Source organism: Emydura macquarii, unplaced genomic scaffold (assembly GCF_026122565.2).
Source record: "Emydura macquarii macquarii isolate MOO-44397 ecotype Brisbane River unplaced genomic scaffold, CSIRO-AGI_Emac_v2 contig_629, whole genome shotgun sequence".
NCBI classification, from domain to species: domain Eukaryota; kingdom Metazoa; phylum Chordata; order Testudines; family Chelidae; genus Emydura; species Emydura macquarii.
In genome coordinates, this window is record NW_027130766.1 from 1,544,898 (window position 1) to 1,566,493 (window position 21,596).

Consider the following 21,596-nt stretch of genomic DNA (forward strand, 5'->3'; position numbering starts at 1 on the left):
GCTGCCTACCAGCCTTCAGGTCCAAACCATCCATCTTGAGGCAGCCCAATTAGAGCACGGCCCACGAGTCAGAGCCTGGCTCTGCTGTGTGGGAAGGGGCTGAGATAGGGCAGAGACCTTTCAGGGGGTGCTCAGGGCAAAGGAGGGGTTGGGAGTTCTCTGGGGCGGACGCGAGGCATGGTTTATGCCGTGCAAGCGTCTATAATCCCTTTGTTGAGCCTCTTTACTCCTCTGGTCTCTCGCCTCCTGTTTTAACACTTCCTCTTCCGCGGGCCCCATCTCAAGAGGAGGCTGGTCCCAAGCAGAAGCCGACCCTGTGGGCTCTGGGAGAGGCTGCCTGCCGCACACCGGTGGTGAAAGGGTTAAAGTGAGGCCAATTAAGCTGGCTGGTTGCACCCAGAGGATGGGCCTGGCCTGATCAGTGATGGAGCCCAGCTGGGTGGTGCTGGTGCAGAATGGGCTGCAGGCCATGGGAAGTGGTTCTCCTGGTGGCGAGACCTGGAGGGAACAGGAAGGGAGCAGAGCGGGAGGAGAAAGCCCAGGGAAAGGTGTCCTTGGAAGAAGTCCAGGGAGGTGGCAGTGAGGGGTCTGGGGGAGTGACCCTGACTGCCTGTCCGAGGGTCCCTGGACCAGAACCCAGCACGGAGGGCAGGCCTGGGGTCTCCTGCCAGGTGGTGTGAAGCCCTGGAGATAGGCATATGGCTACTGGAAGCCCTGAGGAAAGCTACACGGACCCCCAGGCCCTGAATCGAGGGCTGCGGACGGGCCGGAGGGATCAGACGTTTGTTTTCGTCGGACTTTCTGTTAACCCGGGAAGCGGGGGGAATAAACGTGACCTGGCTGGAGGAGTCGCAACGCCCGTGAGCTGGAGCACGGGGTGAGGGGAGCCTGCGCCGCCAGCCCCGCCGCGAGAGGGTCAGGTGTGCCAGCCAGCGGTGAGTCCACCCCACCCCACCCCTTCCCAGCGTCCCACGGCAACGTCCCACCTCCCCTGCGACAAAGCTGCTGGGCGGGGCGGACAGAAAGGGCAGGGGCCTGGAGCCCTGCAGGGGGATCTGTGCCACAAGGAGATTTCCATTCGGTTGATTTCATCTTCCCTGCGTCCAGGGCTTCCTGCGTGAGCCTTTGTCCTGCTCTCGGTCCCGCTCCAGAACTCCTGGGCTCAGTTCTCGGCCCTGGCCCCTGGTGCCGCCAGGGGCTGTAACGCTGGCAGCTCCTCCACGGGGCCGGCAGCACAGACCCCCAGCGAGCGTGAGGGCGGAGGGGGCTGGTCCAGGGGAGGCTGGGATACTCCTCGCCTGGGCTGCGGGGGGGGCCTAAGGACCGGCTGCGGGCAGCGTGGATGGGCTCAAGCACCCACTAGCGTGGATCTCGTGAATTGGCGCCTTCGTTCCCAGGCTAGCGGAGGGACTGGGCTCCCTGCTCAGCCCTGAAAGGGGTGTCTCGGCCCAGCTGGGGAGATTGCAGGGGGGGGGAAGGAAAGTTTGACCTGCTGCCTGTGCGGAGCCACCTCTGGGAGTGAGCAGAGGGCTCCAGGAGAGCATCCCCACGACAGCACCCCCGTCCCGCCATCCCTCCCAACGCGAGGCAGCAAGGCGGAGTGCCTCCCTGAACCCAGCCCACTGAGTGGGCAGTGCCCAGCGCTACCCAGCGCAGTGACATGAAGCAGCCCGGGCTGGGATCTCGCGGTCCTGGGCTCTGCGTGTGGCCTCGCTGAGAGAGCCCTGAACAGGCTCCCGGCAGCTGGGTTCGATTCCTGGCCCCGCCGCTGGGTGGCCTTGGGCAAGTCACTTCCCCGCCCTGTGCCTCAGTTTCTCCCGCGGTGGAATGGGGAGGATGATCCTGACCTGCTGCGTGGAGATCTCCGGGCGGAAAGCGCTGGAGAGAGCCAGGGGTTAATACTGGGATTCATTCAGCCTGAGCCCCGTCGTTTCTCTGTGGCTAGGGACCCTGCGCCCCCGGGTCCTGGAAGCAGTTGCATGCTGCCAACTCCTCCCCGTTTAAGCCACTGGGGTAACGTTGGGGGGTGGATGGCAGCGGCAAGGACTGAATTCCTTTAAGCCTTGTGCGGCTGGCAAGCTGCCCCATAGGGCTTTGTGCTCTCCGTAAGGGGTAGGGAGATCTGGGCCCTTCCCCGCCCCATTTCAAAGCACAGGCAGCTTCCGCTGGTGCAGAGCCCTCCCCTGGGGCGGGAGGGGAACCGGACTGGCTGCGGGTGGGGAGTGGGAAGGCTGCTCCCACGCTTTGGCACTTTCGAGACAAACCCATTTCCTTCTCAATGCCTCTGCAGCGGATAATTGTGCCGAGGCCAGGCGCATGTGGGAGCAATTTCCTTCCTTCCCACGTCCCCTCCCTTCCTGTCCGTCTGTCCCTCCCACACGCTCCCTTCCCTGGACTTGCTTTCTCCCTTTCCCCTTCCCTGTCTTCTCTCCCCTTTGGTTTTCCTTTCCCCCACCTGTCTCACACCCTTCCTCACCCTCTTTCCCTTTCTCCAGGGGCACGTCTCTCCCACCTTCCCCTTCATTGCCCAGGGCTTTATTCTCCCCTTGATCGTGTCTGGGCCGGATGCCAATGACAGGAACTGACATTCCAGAGTTTGCCGGGGAGCCCTGCGCTGTAGGCAAAAGGCTCTGACTTTCTCTCCTTGAGTCCCAAAAGTTCAGCTCCTTGGCTCTGCAAATCTCAAGTGATCTGGCATTTCCCGGGCCTCTGGTGAGGATGGGAACAGCCAGGCAGAGTCTGCCGGTACAGGCCTGGCCTGAGCCAGCACCTGCAGAGGCTGAGAGAGGAAACGGAGGATCCAGGGGACAGCAAAGCAGGCAGAAGCCACATGAGTTTGGGGAGGAGGTTTTGAACTGGCTTTTGGTTCCTTTGTGCTGGTTGGCCCATCCCCGAGGGAGAAGAACCTTCTGGCTGAGCCCGACCTCTGGAAAGGTGGCGTGGTACGTGTGAGACAGCATGGTCTAGTGGTTAGAGGATGGGGGAACGGGAGTCAAGACTTTTACGTCCTATTCTCGGCTCCTTTAGTGACTTGCAGCGTGACCTTCACCAAGTCACTTGGCCTCTCTCTGCCTCTGTCTCCTCATGCCTAAAACGGGGAGGTGATTCTGGAAATAAGTTGCTGGGTGCCTAGGTCCACACGCTTTTCACTCTGCTGCACGTCACAGCCACTCAGAGCTTCCTGGTGACGGTGGCAGAGAAATCTGATCCTCCTCCCCCGACCCTTTAATTCCAGGAGAATCTCTGTTAGCCGTCCCCAGTACAGGGCCTATGATGCGGAGTTGAGCAGTTCTGAGTCTTTCCAGCAGATGGCAGTGGCCCGGACATACACCTGAGCCGGTTACTGTATTTACCCGCCTGCACGATTGTAAGATGCTGGGAGGAAAGGGGTATATCCAGCGAGTGCAAAGAATAACTGAGTTGTGAAAGGAAGGCAGCTGTGCTGCGGGTTGAACTGAGATGTCAGCTGTCCCCTTCCCACTGGGAGGAGAGCCAGGGGAGCCAGTTTCTGGCAGTTAACCAGCAGGGCGTGAGCAACGTCTCTTCTCCCATGGAAACGAGACGAGATGAGTGGTAGCTGAGCGTGGAAGCGCAGCCCGTGGCTGAATGCCTGCGTGGGCTCGGCTCCCAGTGGCTACCGCACTGGATGCGGCAGCAGCTGCTCCCCACCCAAACATGCCTCTAGAATCCACTGCTCCCCTGAGCGTGCAAATTTAGGGCCCAGTTTACCCGTCCCAGTCCTGCAACAGCTCCTTTAAAATCTCCACGGCACTTCAGCGAGGCAGCGATCCAGGTCTGCCTGCCTGTCTCAGGTCCTCATTATCATTAATATTTGTTCCAGTAGCGCCAGATGGTCAACCAAGAGCAAGGCCCCATTGTGCCAGGTGCTGTACAACAGAGTGGTAGATGGCCTCAGCCCAAAATTCTTCTCTTACCTCTGTATTTGAGCACCTGCCCAGATTTAATGGATTTATTATCCCAGCTGGGAGCAGGGCTGCTATTCCCATGTGTGACGGAGAGGAACTGAGGCACAGAGAGCGGCGAAGTCTGAGGTGAGCGCTCGACCCACCGGGCCCATCCTGCCTGGCGCTCTGCGCTTAGAATTGACTCGGGGAGAACAGAAACTGGCTTTTGGTGCCCGGCTGGGTCGGGCGGTCAGGAGGGAAGAGACCGTGCTCTGCATTTCTGTGCCCGTTTGGCTCTGGATGGAGATGGGGAACCTGCGTCGGCTCTGCGGTCAGTCTGGGGGCAGAGCTGCCACCCATCCCATTCCTTAGCCCCAGCTCGGCGGGTTAGCCTCTGCCTCTTCTGAGGGTTTCCTCTTCAGTGCCCCCATGTGGAAGCAAAGCCAGTCCAGCCGCTGAGCAGCAGCTCTTCTCTGGGATCACGGTCCGGCCGGAGCTTCTTGATTGCCTCTCCCTGGCAAGCACGTCTCAGTGGCTGGCAGCACCTACCTGCGGTCTCCGGCTGTCTCTGGTTCCGGTGCCAGCCATGTACGCCCAGCATATGCCAGCTCTCAATGCTGCCGCCGATGCAGAAAGCGGCAGAGGTGACATAAAAAGCGCTTGCTTTCCTGACCATCTGGTACTCCCCGGCTGCCGCTTTCCCAGCTAGTTCCAGGCTTGGCGCCGGCTGCGAAGAAACGACAGTTTATTTCATTTCATTTAGCATCCGTCCCGGCTGGGGCCAAGGGTGGACGTCTCTCTCCTCCTGGCATGTATGCCGCATTCAGCGCTGTGGCATCCTGGATGGATTCCTGCTGGGTGTGAAAATCATTCATGGACCCAGCCACAATGGTCCTCTGGAAATGAAAGATGGCTAAAGCTCCCCCCAGCCAAAGGCCAAGGCAGGATCCAGTCGCTGCTGGGCATTTGCTGGTTCATTTTCAGTGTCTCCAGCACTAGGGCTCCCATCTCACTCCTCAGAGAGGCTGTTCCACCGTCCAATAGCTCCTGCCAGGGCCAGGAAGGTTCTGCTGAAGATTTTGGTAAATCAGCAGAGTGCCCTTGGGAATCAACAGAGCTACCGGGATCTGCACCAGCCGAGGATCCGGCCCTAGGCGAAGAACGGTCCTGTCACATGGCTGTCCATCAAGCAGCCTCTGTGGGTGCGTCTACACTGGGTTGTGAACCTGGGTCCGTTGGACTGGGCTTGGGGACTCGGTGCTCCTTCAGCATCCGCCCTGCATTGCAAAGCTGGGTCTAATGCATCCAAACGTCCCTACCCAGACCTTCTGACTCGGGTCTGCAGCTTGTGCAGGTGCGGGATGGCTGCTGCAATTCTAATATGGAGCAGTGCAACCATCAGGGATCTAGACCCAGATCCTCAAAGGTGTTTGGGCAGCAAACTCCCACTGACTGGAGCTAGACGCCTAAATGCCTTGGGAGAATCTGGGCCTCAACCTAGCCCTTGCAGAGTAAAATTTGGTAGCAACCACGGACATCCAAGATTGAGGGAGAAGGACCTTCCCCACAGGCAAATCAGTCAGCACAACCTCCAGGCATTTCCTTCTCAGACTGTGCCTGCTGGGCTGGACTGAATCAAACTGGCGTTTAGGAGAGGATCCCCTTGCATCCTGTTCTCTGGATGCTTTTCCCCCTGGCTTGTCAGTCGTAAGGCTGACGGCCCCCAGAGCAGACGTGTAGGAGGAGGACCGAGTTTTGACACGTTTTTGGAAGCAGCATTAATAAAATGGAGCCGGAGGCTGTTATGTTGGAGAACTCCGAATCTTTCACGTCGATCTCGCATCAGACGGCGAGTGAACACAAGTCATTATCCAGCTGGAATTATGCCCTGATTCGCAGACAGGTAATTCTCAAAGGTTCAATGTGAGATTTAAAGAGGAAACATCTCGCAGGAGACGCATGCAAAGCAACCCGCGGCTTGGGAGGGCTTTGAAATGGCTGCCGCCTCCCTTGCCCTGTTTGGGACCCGTAGCTGGATCCTCGCAGCTGTAAACGATGCTAGCTCCATTGCACTCTGCCGGCTGAGGACCTGGCCCTGGAGCACCGCTCGGTTTGTTGTTGTAAAACACATCTTGTTTCGTACTCGGTTCCCCCATCTCAAACTGGGTGCACGGCTCTGTCACATCGCGTCCTCCGACCGAGACGCGGGGAGATCCACTGGCCAGAGCTGTGTCTGCCCTTCAAAATGTTCATACACCCTTTGCCCATCCAAACCGAGGATGAGTTATTTATAGCACCGTGGCGCCTAGATGCCCCCATCACGCACCAGCACCGTTCTGCGCTAGGGGCTGTACAAAGCCGACCAAAAAGACAGCCACTCCCCCAAACAGCTGACACTCTGCCAGGTACGGTTATCTGGAAATGGAGAGTTATGGTTTTGTGTCGCTGAAAATACCAGAGGAGTATGTGAGCTGCTCTGCGTTCGGTGCCTCCGGAGCCATCTCTAGGGCTGCTTGGGAGCTGAAATACCCAGTGCCTGCTGTTGCTGGGAAACCTGCTCCCTGGAAAAAACACAGGCTGGCTGCCCGTTGGCTGGAGCAACAGACTCTGGATGTGCAACTCGACTCCTATCCACACACACAAATGGAAAGCGGCACTTTACGCTCGACTCCTGTCCACACACACACAAATGGAAAGCGGCGCTTTACGCTCAAGCAGCTGGTTCAATTTCTCTGGCGAAAGGGTTTCCCTGCAGCTGGGCGCGTGCTTCCCCACCTGGAGAGATGGACGGGCGCGAGCGCCGCTTGAGCTTGCATGAGAAAATAGCCATGCAGCTAGGGTAGCACAGATGGCAGCTGGGGCTAGCCACTGCCATACAAAGCTGCCCAGGCTCCTGGATACGTCCTCAGGCAGCTAGGCTGAGCCACCACCCCTGCCGCTTGGCGATTGGTGGGTAGACAGACGGGCAGAGCTAGCCCATCTCTCTAGCCACGCGGGAAAGCATGCTCCCAGGTACACAGAAGGGACATGGACACTGCACCTGGAGTCTTCTGCATCATGGGGCAGTAACTCAAGTTAACTACTGCAGTGAAGAGAAGCCCCCCGAAAACCTGCGTTCTAGGTTCAACGGTACCACAACTTCCCTTCTCCCCCACACACCCCGACCCTGTTTGTCTGATCTCTGACTGTACCGTGCCTGGCACAGGCTTGGTCTTGGGAGTGGCTCAAAGAAAGAAAATGGAGGTTAACAATGGGCAAAGCCTGAATTCACAAGTGCCCTTGTAGATAACGCGTAGTTGGTAGCGAACGAGCTAGGAAGAAGAGGTGTGAGGATCTTGCAGGTGCAGCTTTGCCCACTAACACACTTCAAAGCAGGGAGTGATCATGGTGTGTCCAGGGAGTCGTTCACAAAACTAGCAAGTCCATCACAAAGCGTGTGCTACACACTGTGGAGGATAATGCACGTGTGTGTGTCTGTGTTAGAGGATGTACGCAATCGGATTTATAACGATGCACTTTGGAGTTGTGGTGAACCCCCTAACCCAGCCCCTACCCCAGAGCCCAGTCACCTCAGGTGTAGCTTTATGAAGTGCCAATAGACAAACCGCAGGTTCTGGATTCCAGAGAACAGGCTGAGGGGTTCTCTCCAGAACTGGATGAGGGGTTCTGGATAAGCTGAGTGGAAAAGGTCTTGGAAGGAACAGCAACGGTAGCCTTCTAGCTTCTATTGTAAGACAGATAAGAACAATAATAGAGAAATCGCCTGACAAGAACACAGGTCTGGGGGTGCCCCTTCAAAACACTAGAGAGAAATCTGGGGTATGTGGTCACTGTGTTCCCGTGATGTGCAGCCCTTATCAGACGTGATCAGAGATATTCAAGAGCCGAGGTTTTGCTTCTCCGGTCCCTTTCATCCAAGGAATTTAAGACCTTTTGAAAGCACGAATGAATTAGGCTTCAGAACATCCTGGTGAGTTAGGTCAGAATTATTCCCATTGTATAGATGGGGAAACTGAGGCTCAGGGGTGTAGTGACATGCTTAAAGTCACAGAGTAAATCGGTCAGTGGCAGAGCCAGGATGAGAAGGCCGAAGCCCTGACTCCCTATCGTTAGACCGTGCTCTCTCCATACACTCAGGTGATTCTTTTCAAGGCTTCTCTGACTCTTCAAGTTTCCAAAATGGAAAGGTTTATCTCAGGGAAACAGGCCTCCTCTCGAGATCGCTGCCCAGAGATACCTCGAGACCTGGCTTTGTTTCTGTCTCTCAGCGTTTCTAGAGCTGACCCCTCTGGGACCTGACAGCTGAGAGGCTGTCGCAGCATTTTTTTTTATCAGAACAAGAGTGCTGTGTCTCAGACACCACGTGCTTCGATTCTCGGCACGGCTGAAGAGCCGGTGGCGGAGGCTGCTCGGTTCTGAAGTGCTTTGGGAGGCTTTAGTGCAGCACAAGGCGGCCAAGTTAGCATTGCTCTGGGAGCGTTGACTCTGACTCTGGAATTGCCAGCCGTTTGCGAGTGCCGGGCTCTGATTTAAGGGTGCGTTAAGCCTTTAGTTCCTAGGCTGAGCAGAGAGTTTCAATCCCTTCAAGGCACTGAATCCCTTTAAGCATACAACACTCGCCTGCCTCAGAAATCACCGCAGCTTCTCTTCCCTGCATCTCACCCTTCAGCCCCATCTCCTCCCTTCTTCCCGCTGCCTGCATGCACGTTCCCACAGCTAGCTGTATGGTCTCTGCAGGTGGCATGCTGGATTCCCTCTCCCTACCCCTAGGACATGTTCTGCCAACCACTGCTCCCTACATACACAGGGTTTCCTCTGCCCCGTTTGCCCCACACACTGCTCCATCTGTCTTTCTCCCCCTCCCTTTCACTGCGTCAGCGGTGAAGGGGTTACGACACTTCTTTGAGTCGGCTGTGTGATTCGATGGGGGGATGCTGGGCTCTGGGAAGCAAGAAGATGGGGAGTAAAGAGTAGATGGTACATGTGTTGCAGCCTTAAAAGAGAGAGAGAATACTCCAGTTCCAGCACCTCCCTGGTTTATTTCACATCCCACTATGCTGTCTGCTGCACCCCAGGTTCGGTACAGCAGGGGTGGCTGGCAAATGGTACAGATGCGAGAACTATGGAAGGAGAAGCTACCAACATGTTATGCCATCTGGCCAGCCTCCCACAGCTCCCGTTTTCATCGCACTGTGGGTGGACAGCTGGAAGGCACTCGCTCTCGAGCGGGTTTGTGCTGGATTCTAAAGGGAGGGAGGGACCTGGAGCCAGAAGTGACTAGAGGGTCCCTCTCTGATCCCCTGCCTGTGTGCAGCAGTCAAGTAAACACAGAGGCCGCTGGGCCGGGCAGTTCTTTGGGAAAACCAGGGAGCGCTGCAGCTCCCAGGCATGGAGCGTGCGCAAAGGAAAGCCCTGTTCCCCGGGGAGCTGGAGCGCTTAGAGGTGGAACGTGGCTGGGGCCATGGAATACTCTGCATCGCTGCTCTCCCAGGCGTGGCCAGGGAACGGTCCGTGAGAGCCGTTGCTTGCCCCGTGGAGAGCAATGGAACGTTCCCCAAGAGACCCCTGCTGCCGGAGGCGAGGCGAAGGAAGATCCTGGTCAGAAGTGGCCCACGGGGTCTTTCGGGGTGGCCCGCAGATCCCCTCCCGCTGGCTGCAGAAGGGAGCCCCTGCTCAGTACCCAGGAGGAGCGCGTTGCTGGTGCAGGTTCCTCGCTGCAGTCAAGGGGACGGGAGATCAGCGCTTCCCTCCCCTTGGCTGTGGCAGGGAGCACGGCAAAGTGCCCCGCATGGCTCCCTAGGTGCTGGGGTCCCTGCTGGAGCCAGAGGAAGGGGAACACTCCTCCTCTGTCCCCCTGGCTGCAGAAGGGACCCCCTGCCCAGGGACCCAGGTGGAGCGCACCATTTCCCTGCTGCAACCAAGGGGACGGGAGATCCTCCTCGCTGAACCTCCTTCCCTCTGGTTGCAGTGGGAGGCTTGGAGCGGGGGTTGACGGAAACTGGTGGCCCTTCAGGGTTGTAAAAATTATATTTGTGGCCCTCGAGCCAAAAAGGTTGGGAACCACTGCCCTACAGAGATGTGTTAAAGTGCTTTGAATGCGCTGCTCAATAAACCACGCCTATGGCATCCTCAAACCTGCAAATTTCCCCTTTCATTTCCATTTAGCATAAGCTAATCAGTGCAGACAGAGAACTATAAAAAGGGGATTGGCCCAGTTATCCCATGGCCTGGCTGTGCTTATACATATTGTTTACCAAGGGAGCATTTATCACAGCCGTCTGTTAAAGGGTAACCTGTCTGCATGTCTCAGAAAATAACGAAGCTATTAGTCATATTGGAGTGTCGAAGTCAGACACCCATACAGAGCAGGACTGGGTATTTCAAGTTACTATGGATAAGTGGCACCTTCTTAACTTATCGAAGCTTTTACTAACTTTTTCCTCTGGCCAGCCTGGCCCACCACGTTCAGCTGGGGGAGTGAATTGGAATTTATGCTGGTTCATGTATGAGCAGCCTCGTTAACTCAGTTTCCAGTGCAGAGTCGTTATTGTTGCTAAAGTGTGAGCAAGAAAAACCCAGCGTGACTCTCAGATCCCAGGGGACGTTGGCAGGCCTGCCAGTTAGGAAGAGCATGGGTCTGAGGCTTTTTTACCTTCTGCCTTGTGCAATCATTTACTCTAGCACGAAGCAAATTGAAAACACGACTGTTCTGATATAGTAGCATTTTATATCCCTGTTCTGATATAGTAGCATTTTATATGCGTAAAGAGCAGGTCAATAAAGAATCAGGAGTAAAGCTAGTAAACTGAGCGGGTGTCATCTGCCGTTACTGAGACAGTAAATATGGAGACCCCGGCATGCCATTTTAGAAGAATTTCTCAGAGAAGAGCTGCACTTAAAACCCGGGAATGCAGTAGCTTGAAAATGGCTCTAATGACCAGAAAATGAAAAGGATTCATCTAGCCCAAGCACAGAGAAGGGCGAAAAGCAAAATGCAATTGGCAGTATCTTCCGTCTGCCTGAAAATACATTGATTTAATTTTCCCTGTAATACAATGAGAACCATCCCGTGCTCAATAGATTATGTGTATAATCTTTCATCCGACCATGCCTTGCTTCCTGAGACACTTGGTTAAAATACATGAAGCAGCGCAGCCACCTGGCACACAGCATGCTGCTTATCCATGGGAAAGAAGGGAAAATGTGTCCAAGGACCCAGGGTAAACCCATCATCTTACTAAAAATGCCATGGGATCCTTACAACGCCACAGGTATGGGACAGAATCTTGGTGTGAGGGCCTATGTGGGTATTGCTGTCTCCATCTGATCCCTTCAGTTCTTGTCCCATTCCAGTATGTACCCTGCTGTCCCCAGCTGATTCTATCTGCTCTTGTCCTGTCCCAGTCCCCCTCCTCCTCCATACAGCCTGGGCACTAGCAGGGGAACAATGAGGGCACATGACAGACAGTCTCCCTGCTCTCAGTTCTAGTACTCAGTGACATAGCAACAGCTAGATAGGAGAAGCAGTTGCAGAGAAGTTCGGATGTAGCCTGGAACATACTCTGTGCAGATAAAACGTACAGAGCATTTAGCAGCCAGCCTCTATCTTCTACTGAGCACGTGTGAACTGAGATTTTCAGAAGCGTATAACTTTGCCAGATTCTGGCTGATTTTCACAGGGATGGCAAAAAGCAGATCCCTAACACCAGGCAAGCCCCGTGCTAAATTTCAAGTCTCTGTTTCAAAGCACGGAGGCACCAGAGCTTCTCAGTGAAATGGTTGTAAACCTGTTTGAACACAGGCAAAACCAGGTATTTTTTTAGAGCTGGTGATGAATTTTCCAAGCATTTTCTTTGTTGTTGGAAAATGCTAATTCATCCAAACCAAAACTGGTCAGGAGAAAGAGTTGGTTTTGATTAAATGTGGATTCAAAAGAATTGGGGGGGGGAATTCAAAATGATCAAAATAGGATGAAAAGGTTGAAATGGCTTGCTGTGTGCTGGTCACCCCAAGCACTGGTGGGACTTGTGGGTGCTCTGCACCATGCAGGATGTAGACCACGGTTAGTGATAGCAATTTTGTGGCCCTCTTGGTGGCCTCATAGGTGGGGTGGGACGGACTGAGGAAGGAGCTTTGCGGTCTGTGTTCCAAGGGGGCCCAGACAGAGTGGCACGCAGCAGCAAACAAGCTGCCTGGGAGGAAGATCAAGAAGCAAGAGTAGCAAGATCCAGCCTAACGGGCAGGCTGTCCTGAAAGGAGAGGCTGGAAGGAGGCGACTGTCCGGTCGGGCAGGGCAGGATGGGGCTAAAACTTTGTCTTCGTTTAGCTTTAATCTCACCCGGGCGTCCGATATCATCAGCCTATCCAGGACCAAATCTCCCCTCTGTGGCCCAGATTTGACAGAGCTAATGGACCCGGAGAAGCTTCACCTGATGAAGTTCACCGCCCAGATGGAATGCGGAAGCCGCGGGATCCCACAAAGCCGCCAAGGCCACCAGCAGTAAATCAGAATTCAGGACGAGAAGGGGCTGATGAAGGGGCGGGAAGGATTCCTTTCAGAGGAGAGTGGAAAGAGCAGACATACGTTTAGGCTGACCCAGCGAGGGTGGGGACCTGCGATCGTCCCCTTGTGGCGGTAGCAGGCGGGATGTGCTCAGTGGCAGCTGGGGAAGTTTGGGGTAAGTGGGGTGCAGCAGGAAAACCAGCCTGGTCCCCTGGGTAACCTGCCTGGACCCTGGAATCTGCGCCACTTGCATTGGTGCATGTCAAAGCCGGTCACTGCCATCTGTGCCTGGACCGGAGGGGTGTTGCTCTCTAGCTGCTCTGTGTTGACCCTGCTGGTGCCCTCTGACAGGTGCCCAGAGGGCATCAACGTAGCCCTCATTGAAACAGGATGACATCAACGCGAAGGAGGCCCCGTTAGCTCGCGCCAGCCGGGACTACGTGGTGCAGCTGGAGCGCTAGACAGGCACCGCAGCCTGGGGCTCGAGCCGGGAATCCAGGCACCAACCCGCTGCGTGTATGCCACAGGACTGGGGGGCAGCATCACCGGTTACTAAATCCTAGGGGCATGTTCTGCTTGTGAAAGACAAGACGAGCGGGATCCGATTCAGGGGCTAAGGCAATAGGCCGCGTTTAGTCTGAATACAGACACTGCAGAAAGCTGTTGTGTTCACACACACACCCAGAGTGTTCTGCAGGCAGATGATATAGTTACCAGCCTATGCCAGACTGGCCAGGTAAACTGAACGTGAGAGGGAGCCGGGCCTCTGTCGGTCCCAAAGCGCCTGCCTGTTTGCTGAACGAAGCCAAAGTCCCCATCTTCGCAGCCGTCTTTATAGTGGTCAGTTCCCATGCGAGTTTCTGGATCCTGCTGTGTCTTGCTTCTTTCCCGTCCTGGCGGGCTTCTTAATCCCCCATTGTGTTGCAAGCATGCCTACTTCTGTTATCTCTCACACTCGGTTTTGTTCCTTGGGGTGGATCCTTCTGTACTCTGGGGTTATCTTTGTCTGCATTCTTCAGCCAACAGGGGTGTGAAGACAGGCTCCTCGCTCCCTTTGTATTGCTATGGAGAGTTCGGGCTGACACCTCTTCACTCCTTTATCACACACGCGCCTCATTCACTCGTCAGAAACAAGCTAATTAGCGCCCAGTTCAAAAGAACAGTAAAATGGCGTTTCCCACAAAATGGAGTCCGCTCATGTCACGCAGCAAAACATGCAGGGTACATTCAAACGTATAGATCGAATCTTAGCAAATCACTGCATTGAACCAAACGTCAGCATGTTATCAACAGCATTTGACTAATACTTCTCTCTCGACGCACAGGCAAGCCTTGCAAATCTATCGCTGTGACAGCTCTGCTGGGTATTGGCGTTTAGTCTCTCTCACTGGATCACTGCTGCGGATGGGGCTAAAGCCCTCTAGACACAAGTGACCACTAGCTGTGCTCAGCAAGCATTATGGCCTACTGAAGAGAGCACTGCAATAGTAGTCTGGAGATAGGGATGCTGGTCCCAGCTCTGCCACTGACCTAGCTGGGTGTCCTTGGGCAAGTCACTTCGCCTCCCTGTGCCTCGGTTTCCCCAGCTGTAAAATGAGTATAATGGTGTGTCTCTGCTTTGTAAAGCACTTGGAGAGCTATGAGGGGGTGTTATGTATTGTAAGTAACTCATGCAGGGATTGTCTTCGTATTCTGTGTTTGTACAGCACCTGACACCATGGGTCCTAACCTGGGACTGGGGCCCTAGGTGCTACCAATAACACTAACCATTATTATCTGGTACCTGGAGAACAAAGGCTTCACCTCAGCTCAGCATCCCCTGGCACAGGTGCTGACAGGCAGGGCTCTAAGTCGTCCGGCCTGAAAGACAATGTTTTGGGGAATTTTATGTTCCTCACCCTGGCCAAGCCAGACCCAACCCCAGGCTCCTGTTGTTCTGATCTCTTGTTATACATAGAATTTTCTTAGAGAAAAGGCCTTGCTGGCTACATTTTTTTTCTGTGTCTGTCCCCTGTGGAGGGTTGAATGCACAGGAGAGAGATCGATGCAAAAGGGTGAATGTGACCACAGCCATTGCTAAAGGTCGGGAACATCTCTCCCGGCACGGAGAGTGACCAGGGGATTGTGGAACGGTCTCCCAGGGAAGTGGCAGAAGCCTTGCTGCTCAGGATGCTTAGGCTGAACTATTCAAAGCTGCCGGGAAGACATGGATGGCCTTTAAATTTGCTGGGAACTGGGCATCCCTTAAGTGGCTTTGAAAACCTCAGCCTTCAGGCTGGGCCAGGCAAAGTACAAGCCGGGGAATGATCCTGACGCGCCCACCAGCAAATGGACTCGGTGGGACCTAATCGGGCTCTAACCCTCTGACAGCTTTGAGCTGGCGTGTGTGGCTGGGCACAGAACCCGTCTGGGGCCCAGGAGGGAGGCCAGAGCCGGCAGCCTGGCTTCTAAGCAGGTAGGTAAGAGTGGAGCGGCAGAGGCCAGAGTTTCAGCACGTGCCTAGTGCCGCACAGAAGGAGGCAGTGATTTATGCAGCTTAGGGGAGCGTCTCTCCCACGACGACTTTCCACCGTTGGGGACCATGACAGGAGAGGACCTGGCCTCGAGTCTGAAAGGGTCCTTGCGGGACGGAATCGCTTCCCTTCTCGCAGCCCAGCTGGTGAGGAGCGTCAGCATCCGCTATGCGTCACCATAGGCAAGTGAGACCTTTGAGTCAGGGACCGTCTTTTGGATCTGTGATTGTACAGCACCGAGCGCGGTGGGGGTCCCAGTCCACGACTGGGGCTGCTAGGTACTACCGTAATTCGCCTAATAAATAACACACATCACCGAGCATAATGGGGTGATTCATGATTGGGGCCGCTAGGCACTACCGTAATTCACCTAATGAAGTAACGTACAGCACCGAGCACAACAATTAGCCCCACTCTATATAAAAGGCCCAAGGCAAAATGCTTGGGTCCAGCCAGCACTGAACTTTGGCTCTATCAGCATCTAGACTGACAGCTCAGGCAGAACGATTGTTTCCACTTGAAATAGCTGGTTTGGTTGGTTTGTTTTTACCCCCCACCCCAGAGCAAGCTCAGTATCCATCTGGCATCCGGTCAATATTCCTAGCAGCATGTGGGGTGAGGACAAGTTGGGGTGCCCCCTGGGGCTTCTGGGAAAGTCCAGACCCCACACCCCCTCAGCAGCCCTGGCCCCGCTTCCTGTAGCAGAATGGGGTTTAACAGATGAGCCAATCTTCTGTGCCTCCCCCGCCCCACACACACACACACACACCCACACACACCCCTTGCGACAGCCCCAGCACTTCAGCGCCGTGTGCTTGCAAAACGGCCCATCTCTTACCGGGATGTTGAAGGACCAAGCCAAAGCGCCAGCAAAGAAGCTGGAAAAGGCTGTTTTATTTTTTGACTCACAAACACATTCAATCTGGATTGAGGTTACAACCTAGGCGATGCCTCCCTGCTTTAAAAAAAAAAAATGCAGTTACCATAACAACCAGACTCGGTGCTTCATTACCATGGCAATTTGCAAGAATTATGAAATACGGTGTGGTTTTTTTTATGCATGTGCTCTGGTACATTGGGTGTCAGACTCAGGTTGAGGTTGGGGGTGGCGGGGTGAAGGAGAGTTGCCCCTCCTTAATCTATTTCATCTCGCTTTGTTTTGTTAACCCTTTCATTCCTCTTTGCCAAGACTTCCCTAGCAGCAGGGTGATGGGGGGGTTCCCCCCAGACACACTCTGCGTCGAGGATTCCTGGATTCTATTTACGGTTCTTTTTGGGTGACCTCGAGCCAATCACTCCACCCTTTGCCTCGGTTTCTCCTGACTGTGAAATAAGTGTGGCGATGATGGCCTGCTTCGGGGGGGGTTTGAGTTAGCTCTGTTGGCTGGCCAGACATTCTCGGATGGAAAGTACAATAACAGAGCAACAGATTTCTCTGTGGACTTCATTATCACATCTGCTGCCCTCTGCTCACCGCACTGCTGATCCAAAGTTCATTGAAGTCAATGAGAAACTTCCTGCTGCCTTCAAGAGGCTGAGATTCAGGTCCTAGGTGAATGTACCTTCGTAGCATGTATATAACCCTTTTCTTCTGCAGATCACAGCTTTCCAAAGGTGCACGTGCAACACAGGGAGATTAAAGCCAAAACAGGGCATTGATTTCAGGTGTCCAGCTTGAGACATCTGGGGTCTGACTTTCAGAGGTTCTGGGCACCCACAACCCCAGAGGAAGTCAGCGAGGGCTGTGGGTGCTCCACACCTCTGGAAAATCTCATCTGACAATCTTGGCTGTATACGTGGAGGAAGCTGGCCTAACGTCATACTGCAGATCAACAGCAGAACGGGGTCTCCTGACTCCCAGGCCATTGCCCTGTCCAGTAAACCATGCTGGCTCCCGAAATGGTTTACATCTGGAAATTCTGGCTAGAAACATCTACCTTGAGAATCCAACATAAGCCGAGGTTTTATGGAGGTGGGGGGTTGTTTCCATGAAAGAACTGGCTAATGTTCTGTTGTCTCGGTCCATGAGCGGTTCAGGTGAAGGTAACTAAATCTCATTCTTCGGGTCCTAATCAGATCACTTATGCAGGTGAGGAAGGAGCGACCCTTTCCCCGCCTGCAGCATTGCTTAACTGGCCATGTGCATTCCATAGGGAGCGTTTTTCTCTGAAGCATGCGCTATTGGTCATTTCCAGACAGAGGGTACGGACTGGATGGACCAGTGGGTCTGAACATTATAGCAAATCCTATGTGCCTATATAGTTCTGACTTTTAATGGTATCTTTAACATAAGAACATAAAAACTGCCATGCTGGGTCAGACCAATGATCCATCCAGCCCAGTATCAAGTCTCTGACAGTGGCTGGTGCCAGCTGCTTCAGAGGGAATGAACAAAACAGGGCAATTTGTCGAATGATCCTTTCCCTGTCATCCAGTCCCAGCTTCAACAGGCAGAGGTTTAGGACATCCAGAGCATTGGCTTGCATCCCTGACCATCTTGGCTAATAGCCGTTAATGACCTATCCGTCATGAACTTATCTCATTCCTTTTTAATCCAGTTAGACTTTTGGCCTTCACAGCATCCCCTGGCAATGAGTTCCACAGGTTGCATGAAGTATTCCTTTATTTGTTTTAAACCTGCTGCCTACTAATTTCATCCAGTGGCCCCTAGTTCTTGTGTTACCTGAAGGGGTAAATAACACTTCCTTATTCACTTTCTCCACAGCATTCATGATTTTATAGACATTGTCATATGCCCCCCCTTAGTCGTCTCTTTTCTAAGATGAACAGTCAGTCTTTTTCATCCCCCCTCACATGGAAGCTGTTTTATACCCCTCATCTTCCCCCCACCCCTTTTCTGCACCTTTCCCAATTCTAATATATCTTTTTTTTGAGATCAGGTGAGCAGAACTGCACGCAGTATTCAAGGTGTTGGTGTATCATGTGGCATTTATATAGTGGCATTATGATACTTACAGTCTCATTAGCTATCCCTGTCCTAAAGGGTCCTAACATTCTGTATGTTTTTTGACTGCGGTTGCACATGGAGTGGATGTTATCAGAGAACTAGCTACAATGACTCCGAGATCTCTTTCTTGAGTGGTAACAGCCAATTTAAACCCCGTCGTTTCATATGTGTAGTTGGGATTATGTTTTCCAAGGTGCATTACTTTGCATTTATCCACATTGAATTTCATCTCCCGTTTTGTTGCCCAGTTACCCGGTTTAGTTCGATCCCTTTTTAACTCTTCGCAGTCAGCTTTGGACTTACCTGTCTTGAGTAGTTTTGTATCATCTGCAAAATTTGCCACCTCACCCCCTTTGTTCACCCCCTTTTCCAGATCATTTATGAATATGTCAAACAGCATGGACCCCAACACAGATCCTCACGAGAAGTTGCAATTTACCTCTCTCCACTGTGAAAACTGACCATTTCTTTCTATCCTTTCTTTCCTACCTTTTAATCAGTTACTGATCCATGAGAGGACTTTCCCTCTTATCCCATGACAGCTTAGTTTGCTCCTTTGGTGAGCGGTTTTGTCAAAGGCTTTCTCAAAGTCTAAGTACGCTATGTCGATTTGGATCACCTTTGCCCACCTGTTTGTTGACCCCCCCTCAAAGAATTCTAATAGATTGGTTCCTCTCTCCAGCGTCCAGCCCCTTCTGGTGTCCAACCCTCCCACCCCACACAGCAGCGAATCTCACCCCACACAGCAGTTGGAGCAAGATTTCCCCATGCTCAGATCCCAGATTGGGGCTGGGTTTTCACAAGAGCCCAGCAGGCTGGGTGCTGGCCTGGCCAGGGGGCGAGGAAAGGAGGGATTAAGAATTAAATGTGTGCTGTAATTCCCCAAGATCCGATTGAACAGGAAGTTGAGCCCCACAGCTGAGATGTTTGTGGTAATTGTCGTCCCATTAAACATGGGGCTGAGGCAAAACCTAAGGGAAAACTGCACCTGCAGCTTATTGGGGTGTCTCTTAATTGGAGTCTGTGATCTTCGCCAAGCGCCACCTGTCTGGCTTTATCTGATGGGGCCATAGTGTCTACATTTTATATAAGAGGCCGAGTCATCTTAGAGACCCCTGGGATGGACCAAAAGCATGGGCAGCTTCAGCTGGCTGGCAGCAGGATTAGTCACTATATCTGCGGAGCTAGCCCCACTGTCCGTCTGGCCTGGCTGCTTATTGGATGAGCGACTCGCACACACACCCTTCAGCCAGCATTCACACTCACTGAGGATAATGGTTTCATTTGTTCAGAGCCTTTGGGATCTGCCAGGAGGAAGGTGCTGTGCGGACTTGCAGCTCCATAGGCATCGCTTCCCCATGGCCGAAATGCAGCTCCTTCTGGGGTGGAACGTGGCAGCTATTGAACGCTACGCGGCCATTTCGATTAATCCTTCTCTGGCAACTCCCACATGAGTCTCTCAAAGATCAGGACAGCAACACTCATGGATTTTAGCCTCCTCCCTTGGTCAGTAATGGATTATGAGCCCAGGTTTGCAGAGAGGGAGCCAGGAAATTAAGGCCACGATCCTCCAAGGTATTTAGGCACCTGACTCCCATTGGAACCTATCCACTGATGTCCATGGGAGTCGGGCAGCTAAATACCTGTGCGGATCTGGGCCTAAGGGACTTGCCCCAGGGCTCACCACAGGCCAGTGGCAAAGCTGGAAAGACGAAACCCTGGTGGGTCTGGTTCTCCGTTACCCTGCGCCTTGTGCCAGCGCAAGGCGGGTATAAAACGCTGCCAGGCCATAGCGGGGACACTTTGCCCAACCCGTGGAATCCCTCAGGGCTTCTGACCCTGCTGGCATTGCCCCTGCAGAGAAGCAGAAGCACTGGGGCACAAGTGGGGCCCAGCCCCATCTCCTCTTGCCCCAGGACACTGCCGGCCCCAGGGATGGGCTGCTGCGGGGGGGTGGGGCGTACTGCAGCACTAGAGCCCTTTGCACCAGGGTGACTCTGAATCTGGCCCAGTTCTCAGATGTGTCAGGTGCCCGCACCTCTAGCTGCCCCCTAGCACTGGGGATTACTGCAGAGAGCTGTGCTGACCCCCCCACACCCCTTTAACGCCACTTGGAACTGTGCACGTTTCCCCCCAGCCTCTCCCAGGGAGAGCTCACCCGAATGCAGAGTACCCGCCCTGGCGTAGCCCGCAGCAACCTCAGCTTTGGGGCTACGGAGGGGATCAAGTCAGATAAAGGCCAGGACGAGTCCCATTGCCATGCTAGGGGGCCTGGGGTCGCTGCTCCTTCCTGCAACTCAGGACCCGTCCCCCCGGTCCACTTTTCCCCACCGTGCCCGCAGCCAAGCTCCTATTCCCAAAATAACTCTCCTCCAAAGGGGGTGATTAATCTTTCATCGTCAACCTCACCTCGTGCTGAGTCAAGGGCTTTGTCTGCCTGTGTCTCCAAAACACACCCGCCGCCCTGCAGGAGTCCCGCAGTGCGAGTCAGGCCGTGGGGCCTCATGGGGGCTGGGGGGGATCAATAATTCAAGGCCAAAGAGAAGGGAGAGCACCCCTTAAAGCATGGAGGTGCCTGAGTGGTGGGGCTGCCACCTCCCCTTCCCAGGTAGCCCACACGGGGAGCCAGGTGGTGGTATACATGCCACAGTCATAGCATGGAGCCTCCAGGATGTAGGGACAAGACCCAGGGATGACTGGGAGACATCCTGTGGTGTACTGAAAACCGTGTTGAAATTGTAAGCTGTTGCTTTACATTGCAGGGGATTTCCCCTAGCTTTCAGGCTCGGGGGCTCTGTAGGGGAGTTTGCCATCAGTCTGCAGAGAGCCAGCCGAGAGCCGGGTGGGCTGAGTTGTTCCGTTCCGTTTCAGGGAGCAGCCTGCTTCGTCTCTCTCTGCCCCAGGCGTCTCGTGCGTTGGCGTTCTGGATTCTAAGAAACAAAGTCATGTTACGCTACAGTTTTGCAGCAAGAGGATTGATGTTTGTATCTACCTTCTCTGGTTGCATGCCGTGAAGCATACTGCTCCCCTTCCCCTGGGGAGCTGCCAGGAGTGGAGGTTAGCCAGCAGGACCTTTCACAAGCACGTGGTCCAGGCCAGGATTTAAGGAGAGCTGGTGTGGGGACGCTAGGCTGCCCTGGTTAGTTGTCAGTCCTGGAGCGAGGGAGCCAGAGAGAACCCCAGGGTTTGTGTGTGACCAGCAGCCTCCATAAAGAAGCATCTTGTCGCTGTGTAGCTGGTTCCATCTCCTCTCTGGCAAGAGTCACGCTGCATACGGTAGCCCCGACTGACCCCTAGCCAGGACTTGCTGAGAACTTGGGGGGAAAAGCAAATTAGCCATCTCAGCCTGTGCTTGACTCCAAAACCCCTGCCACGAGTGCGACTGAATCATCCCAGTTCAATCACACTCGCCGTGCTGGCAGCTGGGAGCGTCACACGATCCTTCCCTCCGTTGTGGCCACAGCGATGACTTCCAGCTGCCTGGCACATCTGCCGGCCTCGCTCCAGCGAGTTTACGGTCCTCCTTTCTCACTCCAGCTTTCCTGCTGGACATAAAATAGGGGGCAGGGGAAATTCCCGAATCTGCCCTGGAGTGATTCCCTCCCCCTTCCTCCCCCGACCCTGCCTAGGAACCACAGCTCCCTCGCAGATAAGAGCTTGCTGCTGGTTTTCAGCCTTTTACCCAGGTGTTTGGGTCGTTCCCCCCT

The 21,596-nt window shown here is 54.2% G+C and overlaps 1 long non-coding RNA gene across 1 annotated transcript; it reads left to right on the plus strand.

Annotated features, from left to right (window-relative positions):
- Positions 1-814: 814 nt before the first annotated feature.
- LOC137148234 (uncharacterized) lies at positions 815-21,483 on the plus strand. The gene is made up of 2 exons (XR_010918479.1): positions 815-935; positions 20,761-21,483. It is a non-coding gene; the product is annotated as an uncharacterized lncRNA (long non-coding RNA).
- Positions 21,484-21,596: the final 113 nt, after the last annotated feature.